General features: G+C 46.0%; 1 protein-coding gene across 1 annotated transcript in view; it reads right to left on the bottom strand.

Annotated features, from left to right (window-relative positions):
- Positions 1 to 24,263, bottom strand: part of ADRA1D (adrenoceptor alpha 1D) — a 46,286-nt gene that overhangs the window by 773 nt on the left and 21,250 nt on the right. The gene's annotated exons all lie outside the window — the stretch shown is intronic.

Consider the following 24,263-nt stretch of genomic DNA (forward strand, 5'->3'; position numbering starts at 1 on the left):
GATGTGATTCTGACATTAGGTCCTTGCCTAGCAATGCTGTTACAACCAGAGTGAAGAGCTGGCCACTGCAGGACCACAAGGCATCAACCCTAAAGTGGTAAGAATAGGTAATACTATGTCTTTGGCAGGAGCCTCTTAGTCTGCACTGTAAAAAGGCTGCTAGCAATGGACCCAGCACCCTCAAACACATCTCTTGGGGAGAAGGTCCTGGTGCAGGACCCAATAGCCCCATGGCCAAAGTTGTTTGCATCACTGTGGGCTGAGCCATCCCGCTCTGAACAGATGCAGGTTACTTGTACCCAAGAGGCATCTTCCATGCCTATGTGCCAGGCTGCTTTTTGAGACCTTAGAGCAGGGGATGAGAGCATCACTTTGGGGAGCAGGTTCAGTGGTCCCCATGCCTCCGTGGGTTATCAGCACAAGGCAACAGTCCCTGTCCCATTCCAGGTAAGACAGAAAATTGCTGCTTGGCTTTTTTGCATGGATCGATTCTTGGTACCTGCTTTTCCTGTCTGTTGCACTGCACAGTTCACCCTGCAATGTGAAAACATGGGTACAGCCTCACGGATGGAAGAGCAACACCTCTTCACTTCCTACATGTATTTTGGGTTATCAATGTCACACACCCTCTGTTCAAATTCCATACGGATGCTGATGTAGACTGTTAAAGAGGGCTCAGATCCACAGCTCCAAACTCATACCTGCTACTTGTAAACTCTTGATCCACTCCAACCCCTACTTATGCTTTAGTGCTGGAGGTTCCTGGTGGGTTTTCCTTGATGGAAAAGCAGGAGGTGTTTCCTGCAGCCAGAAGATGTCAGTGTTGCTCCCGCATGGCCCCATTGCTCTCGGCATTCCCAACTCCCATCTGAAACAACTTTCTGACTCAGCCTTAATTCCTTGTGATTTTAGCTGGATGACAAATCCTGCTGCCATGTGACCGAGCGTTAATTTGTATTTTAGTAAATAACATTAGCTCTGGATATCGTTATTATTTGTCCTGCGCTCAAAATCCTGGTGTCAAAACAGTAAAACAAGTGCCAGGAACAAGAAATTCGGGACTGACACTGCATAAAAGCTCTCCAAAACTGACTGCTGCAGGGAAAACATCATCCAGGAAACCCAGAGCACTGATTCCAGCAGAGCTTCCTTACATTCATCCCTAAAATTGCAGCCAGACACAGCATTAGTTGTGTGGGTTACTCCATCACGGGGATGTGGGAGAAGATAGATACTGGCATTTACTGATGGTTAGGAGGGAAAACATAGATGGAGCCATGCAGAATGTTGAAGGTCAACCTAAGTCTTAGTGCTGGAGTACACACTGGGTGTCAATATGTGCTGAGGAGGGATTGGATCAAGACAATAAGCAGGATTGATGTCTGTGCTGGCAAGACCTGGGGCCTTCATGGAAATGAATGGTATTTGCAGTTAAATGAGCAGCCTCTGGTGGTGTAGCCTGTGCTTTTGAACAAAGCAATAGCACCAGGCTTAGGTTTTGTAGAGGCAATGATCCCACCTCGGTTGTGTTTGATTGAAGGGGTTTATTTCTGGTGCAGTGGTGAGCTTTAGAGGTTGGTACAAGGCTGCTTGGATCACCACATCCAAAGCAGAAACACCACCCCTGAGTGTTTAACCAGAAGCTTTTAAACACCCCAGTGGTGCTGGAGATAATCCCCCTTCATGTTACACATAGCATCTCCAATGCTCTTCATACAGCCATGGCTTTGAGCCTCCCCACTTTGTGCACTGTTCCCAGCCCATCACCCTGGACCTACAAGCACCATACTTTGTGCAATGAGGACCAGTGGTGGCTTTGCAAGCCTGGCATCAATTCCTTTCATCCATCTTTCCATTGTGAGGATGGTGAAGCACTGGCACAGGGTGCCCAAGGAAACTGAATGCCCAATCCCTGGCAGTGTTCAAGGCCAGATTGGACACAGGGGTTTGGAGCAGCTGCTCCAGTGGAAGGGGTCCCTGCCCATGGCAGGGGTTGGAGCTGGATGGGATTTAAGGTCCCTTCCAACCCAAACCACTCTTATGATTCTATCTCAGGTCTTGGCAATAGTGGATGGGTCTGTTTCCCTGCTCAGACTCCCCCTCTCCATCCTGCCTGGGACCAGCCTCTACCCTGTGCTCTCTGCAAGGCAATCCCTGCCTCTCAGTCCTGACATTGTGTTGTCCCAGCTTGACCCTGCCACAGCTCACTGCGATTGTTTGGAGCCAAAGCAGGTGAAGGACTTCATTAAGCACATAATCCTTTTCATTCCTTTGTCAGGGAGAGGTTCTGTGCCTCAGTTTCCCCACTGGGAAAGGGTATTAACCACCATAACCCCTTTCACAGCGCTGCTGCGAGCCCTGCTTGCAGCACACACTGGGTTCTGTAGTAGTTTTTCAACTTTCAGAGCGAGGAAAAGAAAACAAAAAGCTATGGTAACAAAGCAAATCAAAGAAGGGTCCCTTTAGAAATGAGACTGGTGATTACTGCTTGAGCCGGGCTGCTTAAGAGATCGGGGCTTGCTTAAACAGCCCCATGGTTGCTAAAATAATCACATATCCAGTGTGTTAGCAGCTCCTTGAAGTTTCTGTTGTCCAGATACAAAACCCACAGATTGAAAAGAATTAAAACCCAACTCTATGAATTCTATGAAGTTCAGCTCTGGCCGGTTTTTACTGGCCAGAACCTTGTGTACATCTGAAGACAAGGGGCTCATTGCCATCCTCATTACCATGCAAATAAGCATGCCCCTTGGAAGAGATGTGTGCTGAGTGCGTCCATGGTTTCACCATTTGATCACACTGGGATGAACAGAACTAGGCAGGGGGTCTCCCAGAACAGGTCCTTGGCTGCTAACTTTGTATAGGCTGGAGCATCCAACTGTTGATAGGCACTGGGAGGCTGCACATAAGGAAGAGTTGAAGGGACTTATCTAGGGAATGAGTAAAGAATGGAAGAAATTAGCTTCTGATTTCATATGCACAATTATGTGACAGCATTTGAGAGAGGGAGAGATTTTGGACTGGGCTTTTTAATGGTTATTATGTAAAAGCATAGATATTATTAGGATTCATGAAAGACTGTGTGGAGTAATGGGCACTTGAAGAGCTCGGGATGAGCTGGATGAGCCCGAGGTCCAGAAATAGAAAATATGAGTAAAAGCTCAGGTATAGGAGCAGAGAGTGATGCACCAGCACTAGATATCTCAGTGTAAGAGCACTTTTTGATGATCGGGTCCCAGAACCATCAAAGCCATAACAGAGCAGTATCAAAGAACGGGAAAAGCAAGTACTGTAGGACTGTGACATAATAGAGATTTGTGAAGCCTGGTCTTGTTTCAAAGAGAAGCTCTTCCTGCTCACTCCTAATCAGCCCTCTGGACACCTCTCTTGAGCATCCAGCTCAAAGCTTGGTGTGCTTTCCAAAGGTGGAGGTGGTGACACACACCTTGGGGACATCCACCCATGGGGTGGTCTTGGTGTGATGAGTACTGACAATACATACAGTATGTGTGCTGGCATCCAACAACCCCCTGCCATGCTGGAGCATCTGGGACCCCAGAGCCCTCACAGGGAGAGGACAACAGAGACTTGACTTGCCTTTGTTCTCCTTCAACATCCAGCCTAATCAGATCCACATGTTTAACACAGAGGCAGCCTAGGGAGTAGGGGCAGACCCTCTGAGATGAACCTTCTCCACCCTGACTGACCACCCATTGATGCTTGTTCTTGTGGTGGATGGAGGATCCTGGTTGTATCTCAGTGTAGGATGCTATCATGTAGGACAGGATGCAGAGCCTCATCCTTTACATTCTCCACTGCCTTGTTGAGATGACTCCATGTTGGCTTATGAGATCCTGCTGAAGACTTTGTCCTCTGATAAATGACATGGTTTAGTATTTGGTGTCCCTGCCCATGACAGGGGATTGGAACTAGATGCTGTTAAGGTCACTTCCAACTCTAACTATTCTATGATTCTAATACTGTTGGGGGCTTGAAAGTCAATTTGGAGCCTTTATAACTCTCATCAGTTTATAGAAGTTCATTCCGTGTCTTTCAAAGCCTGAATCCTAGTGACAGAGCTGGGTCTGAGTATCAGCTGCAGGTCCTGTTGTAACCCTAGAGAATTACCCTCAGGATCACTAAGAAGGCCAGGTTGGATGAAGCCTTGGGTGATATGGGTTAGTGTGAAGTGTCCCTGCCCATGGCAGGGGGGTTGGAACTGGGTGATCTTAAGGTGCTTTCCAATCCAAACCATTCTATGATTCTATGAAGTTAAGAAAGCTGCAGATGAGCTCAGGGAAAACCGTCCTGCACTGTGCAAAGAGACTGGACTCAGACCAAACATGAGCTGAAGACTGGATTTCATTCTCCTGGTGGTGCCAAAGCTGAGCCGATAAAGTATGTGCTCTGAAGTGAAAGCAAAAGAGTGATTTATTTGCTGTCCTTACCATGTATGTGCACAGGAGGTATATGTTGATACGCTCTGTGTGTGCCTATGCATTTTTTCCCCTGGTTAATATCACTCTACTCACATCCGGATACACATCCCTGAAGCCATGGAAATGGTCCCCCCACTGTTGCACCCTGCGTTGGCTGGGAATGGATGCAGGATGCTATCTCCCCTCCACGTATCCAAGCACCCATCCCATTTATTGTTTAGCTTGTTTGACTTAGCACTATCTCATGATCTTTCCTTGCCTGCACTCTCCACCCTGCCCTCCCCACGACTGACTCAAAGGTGATATCACTTGGATTGTTTGGAGAGTTGCTGGTCCCAGTGTTCAGCCCTCAAAAAATAAAGCAAAACAAGAAGAAAAGACAAATGCACAAATGAAAATGGACCCAGTCCAAGCTAAATTCTGGCCCTGGCTCCCAGTACGCAGCCAGAATCTGTGAGCAGGCTTGCTTTGTGCTGCAGTTGGCAAGGGCATCCTTGCTTTAAAAGGTCCCTGCTTTAGAGCATGTACCAGAGTCCATGGCATAGAAATGTTGCAGATGTGATAGCAGGAGGGAAATACAACATGCCAGAGTCATGCCCCAATGTTGTCCCATTGGGAATATGGGAAATGTGAGGACAAGCAGGATTGTTCACACTGACAAGAGTGTCTTTGCTGTTGCTTGGGGTGGGCTTTGTATTAGGAAGCAGGGTAGCTTTGTATCAATCCCTGGGCAAAAGTAGTTTATGGAGAGTTGGCCCTTGCAGGTGTTGGTGGAATGCCATGGAGAAGGTAAACAGAAATCTATTACTCACTGCCTTTCCAGAGCAAGCAGCATCACAGGAGATGGAGACTACAGGTGGTAGGTTAAAAGCAAAGAAGAAGGGAGTTCATCTCACAGTGCATTGCTCAGCTGGGGATGTCCCTGCTGCTGCATGACTGTTGATGTTAAAAACTGATTGGCAAAACTCATGGAAAAGAGGGAAATTCACCCAAGGTGCAAACCATTCTGTTCTTGAGTGAGGAAGCTCCAGAAATCCATCTGTAGGATCAGGCCATAGGTGTTCCATTGCCCAAGCTTCTCCTGGATGTGGCCTCAAAGGTCAGAAGGGCTCTGAGGACTCCCTCAGGATGTATTAGAGCAGTAAGTTAAGCGTAGGTGCTGAAGCTCACTATGAGCTCTCCGGGCCGAAGAAAGAAACATTCTCTTTGTCCTTTTCTTCTGGTTCTCATAAAATAATTAAATCTGGTCCAAAGTAATCATAAGCTGCCACTTTATGGTCATCATCCAGCTTGCATCCTTCCTTGCCAGCTCCTTCCCAGGCTCCCATGGTGGAAAAGCTCCCTGGTGCAGCTGCCAAGCTACGGGAGGATGGGCTGGACATTAGCACTGATTTCTGCCTATGTGTGGGACTGGGAGCCTGAGCTTCTGACCAGTCTTTGCTGACCTTCTCCTCCATCTGCTGTTGACCAGCTCCATCCCTGGCAGTGCTCAAGGCCAGGCTGGACGCAGGGGCTTGGAGCAGCTGCTCCAGTGGAAGGTGTTAGGGGTTAGGGTTAGGATTAGGGGCAGGGGTTGGAGCTGGATAAGCTTTAAGGTCCCTTCCAACCCAAACCATTCCATGATTCTGTGACCACCTCCACTGTACATGTCAGGTCCGTAGAGGGTTAACACCTCCTTACAGCTGATGGTGTGTCTTGGAGCGATGAGGGAGTTCACTGCCCTCCCAGGATGGATCCAAGAGCTGCTTGGCGTGGGGAGGAGGACAGCATGTTCACAGTGACTCCAGCGTTTTCCCCTTGGGATGGTGGTGTTGGGATATCAGGAAGAATTCCTCAGGCCTGTGAGCCTTTCAGCTGACTGCATAAGCAGTGTCACAGATAAGTGACAGCTTCCATCATGCCAATGAAAGCTGCAGTGAGCTGCCTGCGTGCCTAAATGTGCACAGAATGCTTGCTTAACCATAGGATTATAGACTCATGGAATGGTTTGGGTTGAGAGAGACTTAAAGCTCCTCCAGCTCCAACCCCTGCCATGGGCAGGGACCCCTTCCACTGGAGCAGCTGCTCCAAGCCCCTGTATCCAACCTGGCCTTGAGCACTGCCAGGGATGGGGCAGCCACAGCTTCTCTGGGCACCCTGTGCCAGTGCCTCAGCACCCTCACAGTAAAGAACTTCTTCCTTATCTCCAACCTGAACTTCCCCTATTTCAGTCTGAACCCATCACCCCTTGTCCTACCAGTTGGCTTGATCCAAGTTGTGCACCCTGACTGGCCAAAACCAGGGGTAAACCATCCCTCCCTGCCTGTTTCTGACCTTCTCAGCAATGTTGCATTGTCACAAGTTGATGGTTGAAGAGGCTTCCCCATGCCATGCCAAAGCCTATGGTGGGGTGTGCATATTGGGAATGCAGGGGCCTCATGGGGAATGAGGGCAGCCTATGGTGTGGTGTGGTGGTTGCAAAAGTAGGAGAGACCAGACTGGGAGAGGGTGAAGGGCTATGGAAAACACAGACACTCTCAAGCAGGATCTCAAAGCTGAGGTCTGAATGTGTATTGCCTGGCAGCAACAGAAGGATAATGCAGTAGAGCCTTGTTTTGATCATTTACTGGTCTAATTCATGGTCCCTGAACCAAACTGGCCCCTAACCTCTAGGCAGTACAGTCCTAGTGATGTCTCCAAAGCTTTCCATTCCTGCTAAAGCTCACATTAGAGCTTTTCTCAAAGCATCCCCATGGATCTGGACCTCTGATGGGAGTCATTGCCATAAGGATGTTTCTGAGGTACCAAAACCCTGAAAACTGTTGGTCTTTTGTGAATCACTGAACTGAATTTAGGTATCTAAGAAGGTTTCAGACTCCTGGCTCATGGGCAACACATCACTCTTGATGGATTTTACCCTTAATGTCATTGGTCTCCTCTCTTAAGAGGAGTTGCCAAAACTTCTCATGCATCAGTTTCTCTCCTGTGCAGGATAGGACTTTCATCATTGGAAGAGTTTCATCATTGAGGCTGCCATAGTGGTGAAGAGTGACATAGTGAAGAGCCACACAGGTAACCAATATCTAACAGACACCTAGCTAGTCTTGTATTGTGCACAGCTTAGCATGGTCCAGCTAGACCTCTCCAGATGAATTTGGTCCAGGGAGCAGTTCACTTCAGAGACCATTCCCAAAAAGCCTTAAGGACCTGACTATGCAGCCCTCCGACATTGTCCCAGCATCCTTAATCATCCCCAGATGCCCTCACACCACATCACAGGGCGTGCAATGCAAACCATGTGTTTCAGAGGGCAGATCCACTCTGGTGGGCTGCCACACAGCACCCCCTGCTCTTCCAGAGACTTACAACTCCACCAGAGAGTAATTATGTTGTAGGACCATTGGGAGACTGCATGGGGCCCAAGAAAGGCTTCGGGCCAGCTGCTATGAAGGACTTATTCTGCTCCAGTCTGCCCTACAGCCCTTGCTCTGGGGGACTGGGACCTTAAATTGGGTCTTTTGTTCTCTATTCCCTTGTTGCTGTTGTTTCAGCAGTATAACTAACCGCTAGAAGGTAGCTTAGCTCCTGAGCAAGCTGTAGCTAAACTCATTTCCTGGATACTACTGGGAATGTGCTTATGTAGGTGGGCGAGGGGACCCATAGAAGGTGCAATGTGCCAGGTTTCTTGGGAGGGCATTGACCTTTCATTAGGGAACACGGTGCTGAAAGCAGCAGCTGTAAATCCCCAGAAGGTCATTGCATTTATTGCATTCTCTTTCCAAGGACCTTAATATCCCATGTTAGCACTACACACCAAGCTTCATTGCCCTGGGTATACTGATTATCTTTCATTCGGGACCTATAAAGAAGAAAGTTGTGCTCAAGGTAATAAAGGAACAATGAAGGGATTGTGCCCTGCTACTGCTTTTTGATGTATAGATGAATAGAGCTCTGGGTCAGTAGAAGGGCCAAAAATGGATTCCCTTCAATCATGCTCCTGTGGTGAATACCACAGAGAATGAGGCACCTTGGACCCTGGCAACCCATGAAAACAGGACTCTGCTTCAGTCTCTACCCTCCAACATTAGTACCAAAACTAGACATGAAACCTTAAGGTGTAGACACCCATGAACAAGGTCTGCAAGGAGAAACTGCCCCGGAAGCACACATTGACACCACAATGATTGCTGGTAGTGGGTGACTCTGTATGGGCACTGAGATGCCCATCTGCTGGCCTGATGCTGTCATGGTAGGCATGCTGCCTTCCAGGAGCTATGCTATGAGATCTTGTTGAGAGGATGACACAGCTTGGCAAAGGTATAGACTACAGTTATCCATGGCTACTCTTTCATGTGGATGTGAATTACAAGGTTTTGAAGATGGTTAAGGCAATGGTTTCATGAGAATGAAGAGAAGGACCAAACTTCTCCTTTTCACATGGTGGAAGGCAATGTTGGCACATCAGCTTTCCCATGCCTGTTGTGAAGGACCTGGGCTCTGCTACTGACCATTAACTGTGGGCCACTCATCATCATGAGTGCTCCTCTTGCTCTGTGGTGAAGAGCATGGCTGGTTCAGTGTTGAAAGGAGACTATAGAAGGCTTGGGGCCTCCAAGCTTGGTGTTAGACATTGACTTCACCATGCCCTGAAACCAAGCTTGTCCTAAAACCAACGCTGCCCTGCCAGTTGCCTTTTTAGCTGCTTGGTTCATCTTCCAAGAAGAAGGGCTGGGCAGTAGATTCAGGGCCATGGACAATGCTGAACACAGCAGGGTCAGTAAGATGGGCTTTGGAGTCACAGAATGAAGGTGTAGGCTTTTTTCATCTGGCTTTTAATACAAATTCCCCTGAAGGTGATATTTTTTGCAGTGTTTACTATGCTTGGGAAAGATGTATGTGTATCCAGCTGCCTATTCCTGAATAATTCACAGATTTTTGTGACTCTGACTTCAGATTTGGGCCCTGACTCCAGCACAGAGGGGATTTTAAAACAAATCTTTGGATCATGAGACTCAGAAAAAGGACATAAATAAAATAGGAAAATAATAATAATAGTAATAATAATAATAGTAATAATAATATTAATAATAATAAAGCCTGGATGATCAGCCAATCTGGCAAATCCAAAGGAACATCTCAGGAAGGTTCTTATTTGCCAGATGCTAATGGAGAATAAGAGTCTCCTGAGAGAAGGAAAAAGTCATGGCATCCCAGATGCATGTCAAGAGCTCTGGTCTTGCTGTGTGAGCAGGAAGACTGCAATCCATGTGCTATAGGGTGAGCACGGCAGAGACCACAGTGAGATTCTTCCCTGTATGGTTCAACAGAGGAAACACGAATGTTCCATCTAGCTCGGGATGGGGATGAACACAATGGCCTTGTGGGGTTGCTAGGTTCCCTCCAGGGCAATGCACAAAGCAGTGTGTAACTCAGAGAACAGCATTCCCATGGCTTCCTGAGCATGAAGGTCCTGCTGCATCTGATGCTGAGTCTTCTCTGCATGATGGCATCTCAACGCACACATCTGGGTAATGCAGCCAGCATGACCGGCTCTTGGGGAAGGGAAGCACTTATGGGCAAGCTGGCTAGCTGTTACCTGCAGCAGGAGTAAGCCATAGGTAGAACATCTCATGGGCAGAAATCCAACCATAGACATAGGTTGTAAATAACAGTAAGCGAAGATGTTTTGCTTACTGCAGGTCTCAGCCTGGAGAAGAGAAGGTTGTGTGGAGACCTTAGAGCAGCTTCCAGTGCCCAAAGGGGGCTACAAGGATGCTGGAGAGGGGCTCTTCATCAGGGGCTGTAGGGACAGGACAAGGGGTGATGGGTTCAAACTGAAACAGGGGAAGCTCAGGTTGGAGATAAGGCAGAAGCTCTTCCCTGGGAGGGTGCTGAGGCGCTGGCACAGGGTGCCCAGAGAAGCTGTGGCTGCCCCATCCCTGGCAGTGCTCAAGGCCAGGTTGGACACAGAGGCTTGGAGCAGCTGCTCCAGTGGAAGGGGTCCCTGCCCGTGGCAGGGGTTGGAGCTGGATGGGATTTAAAGTCCCTTCAACCCAAACTACCCTGTGATTCTATGTTGCTTATTCAAGTCCTGTGTAAGCTTGCCAGTATGACACCAAACTATGTAAGTTCTTGGCCTTGGCTAACTTTGTTTATTACTTCTGGCTTGCATAATGATCTCTTTCAGTTGACAGTAACTTTGCAGTAGGAGGCTATGTTCTTAGCTTCCTGATGCTTGCATTCCTGTCTCACTGGTGTGACTTGGTTGGTTAAACACAGGAGCTAGAGCTGTGTTAGACACCCCAGTGTATCTTGATCTACTGCTGATGTTTCACAAAGGGTGTGGGTCTTCTCTAAATTGCCTCATATCAGCCAGATCTGTGCAGGTAACTCTGAGACCATGGAGTGGTTCAGATGGCAATAGGGAGTGGTGTTTAGGCTACTGAATTAAGCCCTGGATGTGCGGCTTTTAATCTAGCACAAATCCAGCTCAGCAAAATGGATCTCATGCAACTGATGACAAACTACCTTGGGCTTTGACATATCCATCTCCCAAGCAAACCTGTGCTGTGCCAAGTCAGTGCTGGAGCCAAAACCACCTTTAATCTGGTGCTTTTATGCACAGAGAAGCAAGGAAGATTAGCTGCTATTTATTCCTTGCCTTGGAGTCTTGTTTCAGTTGGACTGGGGGGGCAGTGGATCACCCCCAGGAGTCTTCCTCTCCTTACTCTGTGACATGAAGAATTGACTCAAGTGATCCCTTCTCAGGAGACAAGAGTATAAGCCACCCAGCAACACAGGACATCAGTATCATCAGTGCCTGCCATGGGTTTCTGTTCCCTTCATAGTGGGCTGCAGGATTAGTTGGGAAAGTAAATTCTCATGTGGGATTTCTCAGGAATGGAGGCAAAATTCATTGTCAGGTTGATTAGGCATATAACCTTCACATCCCTGTCTGTCCAAAACCTCCTGTAGAAGGAGGTGTGTGGCTTATGGGAGAATTTCTACTTCTTTGAGGTCCCAAGTAGCTCCTATTGGCAATCCAATGGATCTGAATTTCCATCTTTTGCCTGGGCACATCAATGGGTGCTCAGATGCTATCCTGATGTACTCTGAAACCATCCTACAGGGTTTAGCTTTCAAAGCCTGGGATAAACAGAGGACAGAATCAGTGCTCCTGGTTGGATGGAGGTTGCAGACTGTGGAAGGGACAAAAGGTGGGAGAGGTTTCCAATAGATGTTACATCAATGTAACATCTAATCAATATTAGGAAACATGGTATAACCTTCTTTCTTAATGTTATTTTTGGGGACTACTCCTAAAAATCAATAAGAACTTCATGATCATCTGCATTATTATTTAGAGACATAAAAATATTGTATATAGAGGGCAGAGAACTTACCTAAATACATACTGAACTAAGAATAAACCCCAATAACCAAGGAAGAGAGGTGCTAAAAGGGACTTTGGAGGGTCAGCTGAAGATTCACCACAATAATCTACTTGAGAAAACCCTAGGTATTACAACAAGAGAAGCAATAACAAACTTCTAAGCAAGGTGGTAAGTTAGTAGGAGCAATTAGCCCTGTGATAGCTCCTTTGACATATATATTCAATGCAATATCATCAAAGCTTCTTTTGCAAGATAGCAAAAATGTTTCTTCAGCCCTTGCCACAAAGAGCTGTCTGCTTCTGTATCTACAAATACTGAATGGACATAGCGCAATGTATAAACCAGGGGTTCTCCAACTTTTCTGAACCAAAACCTGTTAATCCTCATTATTTTCTTGCAGACTGGATTGATCCCTTACACTCAATAGTTTTCCTTGAACCATTTACCCAGCCTTCATGGACCATCAAGATGGCCCAGGGAGGTTGTGAATACTCCATCCCTGGCAGTGTTCAAGGCCAGGTTGGATGAAGCCTTGGGTGCCATGGTTTAGTGTGAGGTGTCCCTGCCCATGGCAGGGGAGTTGGAACTGGATGATCTTAAGGTCCTTTCCAACCCTAACTATTCTATGATTCTATGATCTGGAGACCCCTTTTCTAGATCCTGTTTCTTGAATTTATTGACAGAAACAATAGCACTTTGTGGTGAACACTCCAACTGGCTTCTTCTGCGTTACTCCTTTTAACAGCTTCCTTAATCCTTCCCTTGCAAGTAATTGCTGTTCCTCTCTGACTACTTCAAACATAAGCCTGCTTTCAACTCACCTCCCAAACAAAAGTCCCTTTCTATCCAACTGTCTCCTCCACTCTGTTCAGAAGCATAGAGAATGTGTGCTTTTTCCAACTAAAGAGCAAGCTTGGGAAATCCCATAGAAAGGGATGGAGGGGAATGATTCTCAAGCAAGTCATCCAAGACTTGGAAAAACCACTGTGTTTGCTGGGTCGGACCCAAGACTAGTCTTTGTTTTTCCAACTCAGAAGTTCTTTTCTCTGCACTTGGTTTTCTAAGAATGTGAACTCACCCGCCCCGTCCTGTTTACAAGCTCGTAAATATGTAGATCAGATTTGGCTGCAGGGTAGGCCTTGGAAGGGCTGAATCCTGCTGGGAACACATGGCATTTTATGTACAGCGAGGCCAGATCCGAGCGGCACAAAGGAAAAAGGCAATTTTTCATTGGCCCAACCCAAATGAGGAAAAACCTCTTCCCCAAAGTCAAATGCTTGAGTCTTGGCTTTAATTTACAGTGTGGGGTGAGAAGAACTCACGTTGGGTGCCTGAGCATCGACCCAAGCAGGGATAACACCATTGATCTAGAGGGATGACGTTACAATAGAAGGTTTAGTATAGCTCATTGCTGGCAACACCGGTGGCCCCGAATCTGGAGAACTTGCTAGTGGCAGGAGGCCAGCATTTGGAAAGCACACTATCAAGGGGAGGTGTGGGAGCTTCCTCAGTGCGTTTCCACCGTGCCGGTCCCAAGGACATTCTGTTTATATCAGAACTGGTCAGACAGCACGTCACTGGCCTCGGAGCCTGGCACCACAAGCACTGGCAGCCCATGCCCTGCTCCTGGCTGTGAAGGATGCTGAACAGCATCCTCCATAGAGCCACACCACTGGTCTGGGGTGCTGCGATGTCGTGGAGGAAAGGGTGGAGAAGAAAGGATGGAGGAGGTTGATATTTTCAGCTCTGATGAAGAATTCAGGAGCAGGTTTCGCAGGCTCAGGAGAGGTTATTCAAGACCAGCCAGACAACTTCTTGTTTCTTTTCAAGCTCGGAGGGGAAAATCCTCCAACGCCTGCCCTGTTTCCGCACCCAGCTCCAAGGCACAGCCCTTCTGGCTTCAGCTTGCATGGAAAGATCTGCAGTTTCTCATCGCTCACATTCTCTTTCTGGCTTTTTTTTCCCTCTATGACAAGAAGGGAAACTCAAAATAAATCAGTATTTCCGTCTTCTCCCCCAGCATGGAATTATTTTGGGGAGATAGATAGCAAAGAGTTGCTGTGTCTCTCCTTAGCCCTTAAACCCAGCTTGCAGCTGATTACCAAGCTCTAAAAACATTGCACTTGAAAAAGAGACTTTTTCCCCCTCTCAGAAAACAATGGGTCAGTGTAACAGGGCTCCAAAAATATAACAGGAATGGTGAGATAACAACATCCTCATTGCTCCCAACAGTTCCTGAAGCCCTTAACTTGAAGGGATAAAGTCTCCTGCTTAATGACGCATTGGTTGACTGCAAAGAATCCTTTTTGTCCTTTCTCCCTTCTCCACAGGAAGGGTCATGTCCTCTGTCTGATGTGACCAGCTGTGCATCTCTTATCTGGTTATTCAGCAGTGATGCACTTAAGCCCTATCTCTGTGGATACAGTAAACAGGGATAGGATAAGGGACCAGATTTTGGCATCCAGGCTGTTAGCATGGACCCTGTCATGACTCTGCCCTGGATATTGTGTAGTGGTAGCAGAGCCAAGTGCTTTACCTGCATGTAGGTCTCTGTTTGGGAGTGTTCAGCTGTGGCAACACCAGGCTCATGGCCAACAAATCAACACTAATCCCTTTTATTTGCTAGCAGTGATGTGATGGGGGAAACTCCTTGTGCTTCTTGCTGTGCAACCAAAGACCTGTCCCCGAAGGGGGTGTTTGCCCCCTAATGCTTAGCAGGGGTTTCCTGCACTTCTGTAGCACACACAAGGCTTGTACCCCACAATCTGTGGTCCACAGCAATACATCTGGCAGCATGAATAGGAGGGATTGCATGGGTATCGCCACATCAGGAGAGAAGAGAGCTTGTGATGCCCAGACTAGAGCAGTCTCCAGCAGAGCTGGTGGAATAATACAACCATGCACAATGGTGTAAGGACCTCTCAGTGGGAAGTGGGGACAAGCACAGAAAACCCATATTTTTAGTGACCTGAGCAATCCACCTGGATGTCATGGCTAACCAGAAAGTGAAATGACACAAGAGGCAAAATTGCCTGCCTGGTTGTCTTAGCCATAGAACTGAGCCTAGAACAAGCATGAAAACAATGCCAGGAAAGATCAAGAAACACAGCAGCAGCCCAGCCATCATATCCTGGTGGTTTTGTATAAGCTTTACAGCTACATGCAGTTTTAAGGAGATATCTCAGGAGAGAGAACACCAGAAACTTGCTGCATTGCCTGGTTTAAATGCCTGCACAAGGCACTGGGATCTCTGCTGAGAAGAGATGAGTGTCTCAAAGAGCTTCATTATGGTGATGAGGCTCATTCTCCACTGACATTCTCCGCTGACTGCTCCATCTCTGCCCTATCTCTATTTCGTTTTTAATCTCTGATCCTGAAGGGAAAGGATGGAAATTAGCATTCAATTTTCCTGGCAGTTTGAGTACCTCCCATGAGATATGTGCCTGCCTCTCTCTTGCCTTTTCGTTAGGTAAACAAGCCTTTTTGCTTCCTGTGCTCTTCACTCACTGCTCAGAAGGAATAGACAGGGGATCTGGGGTGCACTCCCTGTCTTGTTGTAGCCTTGGCTCCTAATTAACTTTGGGATAGGCTAATTTTGCATATGCACTTCTTGTTCCAGGGTAATGGCCCTAAGTGGACTTTCTGACCCTTCTGAGGGAAAGTGCTGGTTTTGGGGACAAGCCCTGTCAAGGCAGAGTTCATCCCAGGTAACTGTTATGTCCTCTTCTTCCATCATCACTAACTTCCTCCCTTTTAGGAAACTTTGATGGGTCCTCATATCGAGGGAACTGTGACATCTGTCTCTATACATATGTATATATAGGTATACGTGTGCATATGTATATATATGTATATCTATATAACTATATCTACTCTATATCTATGGCTATGTCTATATCTATATCCATATCTATACCTGTATCTATATCTAACTATATCTAATCTATATCTATCTATCTGTATCTATATAACTTGCTTTGCTTGTGCACTTCCACCAACAATGCTGTCTAAAGGAATGGAGTCTGGGGGTCCAATGGGAGACTTCCAGGGTGTCCCAGGGATGCCTTGGTCAGTAGATCTTCAAGCAGAGGTGTTCAGACTTGTCTTGTGCAATGGATCTATGGCTGGGTGAAGGGATTCTGTGTTTGCTGTGAGACAGGACCCAGATTTTCTACAATGCAGATCCCCTTCAAATTGCCTCCAAATATTTAAAACACCAAAAAGAGCAATTTCCCTGGCAACTGAAACCATCTGTCTCAGATGCCAGTGATGCGCTTCTTCAAGGCTATCAATTTGCTTGCAACTAGAGACAGATATCTTGCAATATTGGGTGAAGCAAAACCATCTGATGATCCCTCACTTAAATGTCAAGGAACAGATTTTAAAGGTAGTTACACATTGAATTCTCATTAAACTCGTGGGCATTAAGCATGAAAATACCTTCTGAACACAAGGATGCCCAGTATCAATCCCAGCATTGCATATGTTAGCAATACTGGCAATTCTGGATCAGCATTTGTGCACTCCCTGAATAGTAGCATATGGGAACATTCCGGTGAAATGGTTCATTACAGGAATATCTTCCCTTCCAGTTACAGCTGATTAATTGCTCTTACAGATACCACCCTCACAGAAAAGCTGTGAAGGCTGTTGGCAAAAAGGCATCCGTGATATACCCAGGTAGTTACGACACAAGCTCAGATCATAAGAAAGCCAAGAACAGAAACAGAGGAACTAGACCAAGGAAGACTGGAAAATGGAGGTTGCTCATATGGAAAATCACGTCCCATGTTGGTGCCCACAGTGCAGAAAAGAAGCCAAGGAGACAAGATATGCTCTGAGGAGCTCTACGAGCCAGCACAAGGGGCTGGGGAACTTGACTTTATAGAGCATGAGACTAAAGGATATTGATCTATTGGCATTATCTGGGAGAAAATGAAGCAACTTGCTCATTCATTGTGCTTAGATACAGGGGAGCTGTTTCTGATAGCAAACATATCTTTTATCTAGCCAAGAAAGGCAGAAAAATGTAATGGCTTGAAGCTATAGATACATAAATTCACCCTGGGAAGAAAGCATCATTTTTAACAGGAAAGATAACTAGAGACATGGTTTCTCCATTATCTGCAGTCCCAAATTAATGCTGAATGTATTTCTAAGGAGAAAACTGGTTTTGAATAATGGGGGATTTGAAGAAATTACTGAATAAGGTGTTCAGGGTTATAGTCCTGTGTAAATCACAGTGGGCAGTTGGAGCAGTCCATTCTAGCCTTGCAATCTACAGCTGTGATGAGCAAACTCCATTCCAAAATGGGGTAGGTCTTCAACATAGAAGAGGTGTAAAAATCACCATTATCACAGATGGTCTTCAGACGTGATAAGTGCAAGAACTGTTTGGGAAACAGCTGTCCCAGAAACTGCTCTAACTGTGAATAGCAGTGGACTATTCCCAACAGTCCATTGGGACTATATATCATCATATATATATATGATGCTATATATGTATATATAGATATATAGCATATATATCATATATATGCTATATATATATATGCTCCCTGCTGCAAGATCTTTTCCCTGGGTTTTACACACGTAAGCTGTGATGTCTACATTTCCATGCATTTGGTCTCAGTTAGAGGCACTGACAATGAGTCAAACCTCTGTGTCAAGGGGTTTAATTGAGCGTAATGAAGGTTTTGCTTGTTGGGGATTGTGTCAACATTTAATTAATTACAGTGAGCTACAGTGTTGGTATTTGAGACCAGTTCAGTGTCTCTGCACTCTCACATCCAGAGCTAATATACATTGGTGTGCTTTGTAATTACCCAGAGCTATGAAGAAATAAGCACCAGAGAGTGCTTTGTGGGCCTTTCCTCTCAAAGCAAGCTGCTGGCACTGGTGGCATGGTCTGCAATGTGGATGCCATGAGCAGAGACCTGAGCCAGATGTGAACAGTCATTCACATTGCAGCAGTGTTAAAGCTGCAGTTTTTGTGCTGCTGAAGAAATCAGTGCATGATGTGCTAATACAGAGCCTTGCAGCTCTGGGGATAGCTGGTGGGAGCAGCCTGGGGTGTCCTTGTGCTGTATTCTTTGATGTCTGCCTAATCTGCTTTGCATTTGTGGGGCCCACAGCCCACTTGGGAGTGGTTCTAAGGGCTCCCAAAGGAGCTGGAAGAACTGCTATATGTTATATATCTGTTATGTTATATATTGGATGCTAGAGAGAGACTCTTCATTTGACAGTGGTAGGACAAGGGGTGATGGGTCCAAACTTCAAAAGGTGAGATTTAGGTTAGATATAAGGAAGAAGCTCTTCCCTGTGAGGGTGCTGAGGCGCTGGCACAGGGTGCCCAGAGAAGCTGTGGCTGCCCCATCCCTGGCAGTGCTCAAGGCCAGGTTGGACACAGGGGCTTGGAGCAGCTGCTCCAGTGGAAGGGGTCCCTGCCCGTGGCAGGGGTTGGAGCTGGATGGGATTTAAGGTCCCTTCCAGACCAAACCACTCCGGGATTGTATGATGTATGTAAAACTCCATGAAAAAGAGCTTTTCCAATAACAGCCCTTTCTCCTGATCTTTGAGCTTTCCCCTTTCAGTCCAGTGGGAAAACATATAATCAAGAGAAGAAAAACCCCTCAAACACCCAAAATAGCTTATTAAAACAAATAATACCTCCCTCCTTTTTCCTGTATCTTGTGCTTTTCCTGGGGAGCCTTTCAATGGAGGTTCCCATCAAAGTAGTCCCTGTCCCCTTTTGGGGAGAGCAAACAGCCTCTGCCAGTGACTCCTGTGCTTTCCTCTCTGCAGTTGTGTCTCACTCTCACAGGGATAGGTGCCAAAGGACACACGCTTGCTCCTGGCCATGCCCAAATGAGGACAATCAATTCCAGGACAGCCCTGCCTGCAAGCACTTGGAAAAGTCTGCTGGCAGCTCAGTGGCACTGGAGTCCTGCATGGCATCAGCACAAGGGGCTGGGATGCTTTGGTCCCACATTCCCATCACTTGGCATTGCTTCTGCTCTTGGTGGTGGGCAGGTTACTGCTTTGTTTCTTCATCCCCTCTACCTGATTCCTCTCTCTAAGTTATTTCCACCGTATTTCCTTGGCTTTTGCCTAGGTTTTCACTTTGTTTCCTTTGCTATCCTGTTCAATGCAGGCTACCAGTGGCCTTTTCCTTTGCCATGCCCCTGCCACGTGTAAAGGTAGAAGTAGACATGCTGAGAGCCAGAGAAATGGATTTAGCCATGCCACAAACCAGCTTAACTCTTGCAGATAAGCCACAGGGACAAAAGCAAGTGAAGGGATGGCATCACATAAGCTGCTAAGCTACTTCTGTATTTCCCAGGAATATACTTGTTTCGCTCAAGAAGGATATCTCAGCCCCATGAAGGTGGGTCAAGGAGAAAGCAAGAAAGCTATCCTCTAATGTCTCTCAGTGCATCTGTCCCTTGCATGCCTGCCTATGTAGATCCATGCAAAAGCAAGTTGCTACTGTGGCTTTTTTCACCTTATCTGAGTTCTTTGACTCCAGGTATCAGATACCTTGGAGGAGATATGGGCTTACTCTTAGAAAGAGCTCAAATTAAATAAGTACTCAAAGAAGATCTCAAATAAAATACTGTAAAAGATCTCAAATCCCACGACTACAGCAGAGAAGCATCTAGGGTATTATTTAATCTTTAACCTTTATTACACCTTTACCTGCAGGTGTGAGTCTTTGGTAATGACCACCTTGCTTCTGTCTTTGAGAGGTCCCTGTTGGCCCACACAGGAGATAGGGCTGTTCTCCTCAATGCCTCAGTTGGGGTGAATGTCATCTGGACCTCAGCAAGGTGCTGAGGGACATCCTTAAGGGATAGTACTTTGAAAACCTGACTGCTCTTCTATGTTAGACAGGGCAGGTAGAGCTGGTCCAATTTCCCAAATGAGATGATTATTAACTTGATAATAGTAATAGTACTAATAATAATAATAATAAATATAATATAAAATAATAATCTCTCATTAATTTGCCAGTTTTCCTCAGTGATAGATCTCCATCTGGAGTGCAGTCCTGGACTTGTCCTGCATGGCTGGAAATGGGGTACATGAGACTATGAGAACTCACACCTGTGTCTCAACACTCCTTTCCAGGAGTCCTTTCTGCAGGTCCATCCAGCACTTCAGATCACTCTCTCAATGCTGTATCCCTTTGCTGGGATGAGCAGTCTGTTATGCTGGGCACCCAGCTGCAGCTCTGGAAGTCTTTATAGAGCCTGGCCTGGCCTTGTGTCTCTTCTGCCTGCCAAGCAATCACTGCTGATGAGTGCCTTAATAAATACTGTTTATTCCAAGCGTACCTTGGATGCTGAGCTCTCTGTTGGGCTGAGCCTGATGACACACTGTGATCTCCAGGCATTTGTCTCCAAAGGAAAGCAGGTAAGTCCCCTGATCCCAGCTCTCCCAACTGTATATGCCGATGGATGCTATCTCCCAGTTATGCATCAGGCCGTGTAGCACCACTTGGATCCCCATGTCTTTTCAGTATATGCATATGACTTTCAGAGTGTGTGACCCAGGATAGTAGGAATGGGGCAGGAATTACTGTTTGCAGCCAGAAAACTCCTTTAGTATTAAAAAGCCCCTTGCTTTCCTAACTGGAAACAAGCTCTTACTTAAAATCTGGATGGACATGTGTGTGTATTATCATAGAATCATAGAATAGTTAGGATTGGAAAGGACCTCAAGATCATCTAGTTGCAACCCCCCTGCCATGGTCAGGGACACCTCATACTAAACCTTATCACCCAAGGCTTCATCCAACCTAATTGGGATGTATGCCTGAAGCAAAAGCTGTTTGAGCTGCTGTTGCTGTATATGGGGCCCAAAACACAAAGAATATATGAGGCTTGGTACTTCTGCCTTCAACCTTGGACATCTGGAGGTGAGACCTTCCTTAGCACCCTTGAGTAGCTTTTGATCCTTCCATTACACTTAAAAGACCCAAATCACTCCACTCCATAGATGTATTTTCCATGAAAGGAGGGATTACTTGGTTCCAAAACTGCACACATGGGGCTGCCCAATGCCTGATTTCTAGGGCTGAGTCTTTTATTCCTTTTTCCCACTGTCCTTCAAGTTTGAAAGCTCAGATTAGCCCAGCTGTGCTTGCCTTGGTCTGATAATCTGTTTAATACCTCTTAGAAGTAACTACAAAACATCAATACATCGTCATTACTAATGCTGTTAAGTCCATGTCAGAGGAGAAAAGAAGCCTCTTGCCAGGCATGGAGTTGTTCCTGCATCCAAGCAAACCCATTTTGGATTTGCTGACAGGTATCGGCACAAAACATCTTGTGACAGATGCTGTATTGATGTAGGAGCAGATAACCAGGACTGGGCTGAAGTGCATCGGTAGTGGAAGAGTCAATATCAACCACAAAGACAAACAGATTACACAAAGTGAGTTAGAGGCTCCTATGTACCTTTGTAGTCCCCTTGAAGAGGGAAGGTCAGCTTGTAGCAGACATTTCAAGCTGTTGTGTTGCTCAGGCTGATTCTGGAAAACCACAGTCCCCAAACTTTGCTGTTTATCCAAACTTCTTCTCCTATGAAGTTCTCCCACAGACCTGAAGTGCAGCTCAGAGCAACCCCAAGTGTCAGTGCAGGCTCACCAGGCAGAAGGAAGGGTGTCCCATTAGGGCAGCCAGGTCATTCCTCCTGAGTTTAGTTGGATTTCATCCCCTTTGTGCCAGCAAAGCAAGCATGAAGGAGCAACCTGTTTCTCACAGCCCCATGAAGTCTATGTCATTCCCCAGTTAAAAATGCATGGTGAGATCCTGTATTCAACTCTTTTCTGCAAAGCAGCAAGCTGTTCAGCAGATGTGCCTTTACTCCATGCTTAGGGAAAATCATGGACAAATGAAGAGACTGACATGTCTCACTCCTGTTCCTGTAATGAAATGGGAATAGAAGCTCACAATCCTTCCTTAATAATGGCACATCCATTTAAAACAAAGGATGGGCTCCATGGATCCCAGTTACCTCTGGAGGTGGGGGGTACTATAGCAAAGAGCAGGAGAAGCAAGAGACCTGCACAACGTTCACCTAGGGACAAACATGAAATCAAAGCTCACTTAAAGGTGGAACTGTTGGGATAAATAAAGGCAATGATATGGAGGGAGTGGGCAAACTATTTGCACAATACCAGACTGTGTTAATCTGTATGGTTGAACTGAAACAGCTTAAAAAGAAGGAGATCCACTGAATGATAGAAAGGAAATGTAAGAGAGATGATTTCAGTGACCCAGAACAGCCAGGACTCAGATTATGAGGGGGCTTCAAAGGTAAGGTTCATCTCACAAATTGACTCCCATATTTAGGTGGTGCATGAGAGTGAAAGGCTCAGTGATGCTCGTGTAGCAGTGCCTTGTGCTGCTTGGCATGACAACGGGACATCCAAAACTTGCACACAGGACTGGCTACTGTGACACAGGATCTGCTGCTTTCTGAGTAGAAACTGAAGCCTAGATGGGACTTCCTAGTACATCTTTAATGGAAACAGCATGACATCCCATATCACCTTGTCATGGTAATGAGAGTTTAGGTGTGTGGCTCCTATGTATGTGTTCACCTATCTTCTGGAGCATTATTATGCCAGCCAATCTTCCCTGTTTGTATATTCATTGTGAATTTGAAGCTTGCCTATGAGTATCCCAACCACTAGAACAGACAAGAGGAACTACTTTGTCTCATGCAACCAGCACAAGAATTAGTGTGGAAGAGGAACCTCCCAGGGTCCATTCCCAACAGGCAGCTTGCACAAGGCCACCCTGTTTTGAAGGCTAACAGAATACACTAGCAGAGGTACCGGCTGTCATCTCCCAGTGGCTTCAGCATCTGGGAAATTCCAATTTATTCCAAGAAATGGAACTTCCAACTTCCATTTATTTTACTGATAAAACATTTTACTGCAGCTGATTTCACTGAAATTTTGACGCATGGCTGCACACCAACTATCCAATGATATGGGCTTAACATACTGGAATGAAAGGCCGAGAGTGGAATAACTGAAGGACAATAAACCATATCACTTATAACTTTGATGACTTGTATGGTTCTCCTTTTGGATCTGATTTTAGACACACAGAATAAGTGAGTTTGGAGGGGATCTCTGGAAGTATCTTGTCCAACCGCTACTAAACCAATGGGTAACCAGGTTTTCTGTGCAAAAGCAAAGAGCAAGGCACTGATGCCCATCCCTTCTACTGGGTTCCAAGTGTCTGGTCAGAAGTCCGGGGTTTTTTAAATCCCTAAAACAAGCAAGGCATGGCAAAGACATGGTTAAGGGTGGAAAAATGCCAGAATCACATAAATGACACTGAATTTCTAACAAGTGATAATATTGACCAGGCCATATTAAAAACTGACTCAAATCAGGCTTTGTATCTAATGTGTTTTAAAGAGGAACAATTACTTCTGCCTAACAGATACCCTGGTTTCATTCATTTAACCTATACATGAGATAACCTGTACTCCTTTGACAGTCATGTTGCTTGGAAACACCTGCTGGTAAGGCATACTTATGGCCAAGTCATGCCATAAGGCAATCAGCTCAGCTTCAGGGAAAGCATGTCAATGTGTGGGTTGCGTGTAGGATAGTCCTAGAGTAAAGAAAGCCTCTTACAAGACTAGGGCACAGTTACAAGGCTGCAATATTGATCAGGAGTTGGATTTAGGGTCAATTTATGTCACACAGTTTATACTTTCACTGCTGTTGGATGGTAAAGCTTTCTCCTCAATGGTAACCCACACAGGACAGATTTAAAGTGATGCAGGTACTGCCTGAATTACATGACAGAGCTAAATTAGACTTGCACACTGGAAACAGATTCAGGTAATGGAAATACTCTACTACATACTCATTGTATAGACCAGATCCATTTTCTCTAACTCAAGGGATGGAAAAGACCATCTCTTTAGACAATTTCCTGCCACAACCATCTGTATTTCTACAAAGCCAGTGGTGCGAATCATAGAATCACAGAATAGTTAGGGTTGGAAAGAACCTGAAGATCATCTTGTTCCAACCCCCAAATCCCCACGGTTTTAATGTGACAGGATGGAAATGTTAAGACTTAGCTTTCGCAGAGTATGTCAATCTATGCTTGGGAGCAGAGCTCTCTGGAAATCCGGTTTCTAGGAAATTTCAGTGTTTGATATTTGCTTTCTTTCACAGAAGCAGAATGTAATAAAAAGAATAATAAAAATTTCCAAGGAACTGTAAATTAGAAAGAAAAAAGAGGAATTCCAAGAACCTCAGTGCACTTGGAAAACTGATGTGGAAACACTTGTTAATCCATGGAGACAACAATGCCAAATGTCAGCCACCAGAAGATGGATCTGCACCATAGGATCGTGTCCCCCTGTTTCCCTTCTCAAGCTTTCCCAGCCACAGGGCACCAAAGATGAAAAG

The sequence above is a fragment of the Melopsittacus undulatus genome, chromosome 7, assembly GCF_012275295.1.
Source record: "Melopsittacus undulatus isolate bMelUnd1 chromosome 7, bMelUnd1.mat.Z, whole genome shotgun sequence".
Lineage (NCBI taxonomy): Eukaryota > Metazoa > Chordata > Aves > Psittaciformes > Psittaculidae > Melopsittacus > Melopsittacus undulatus.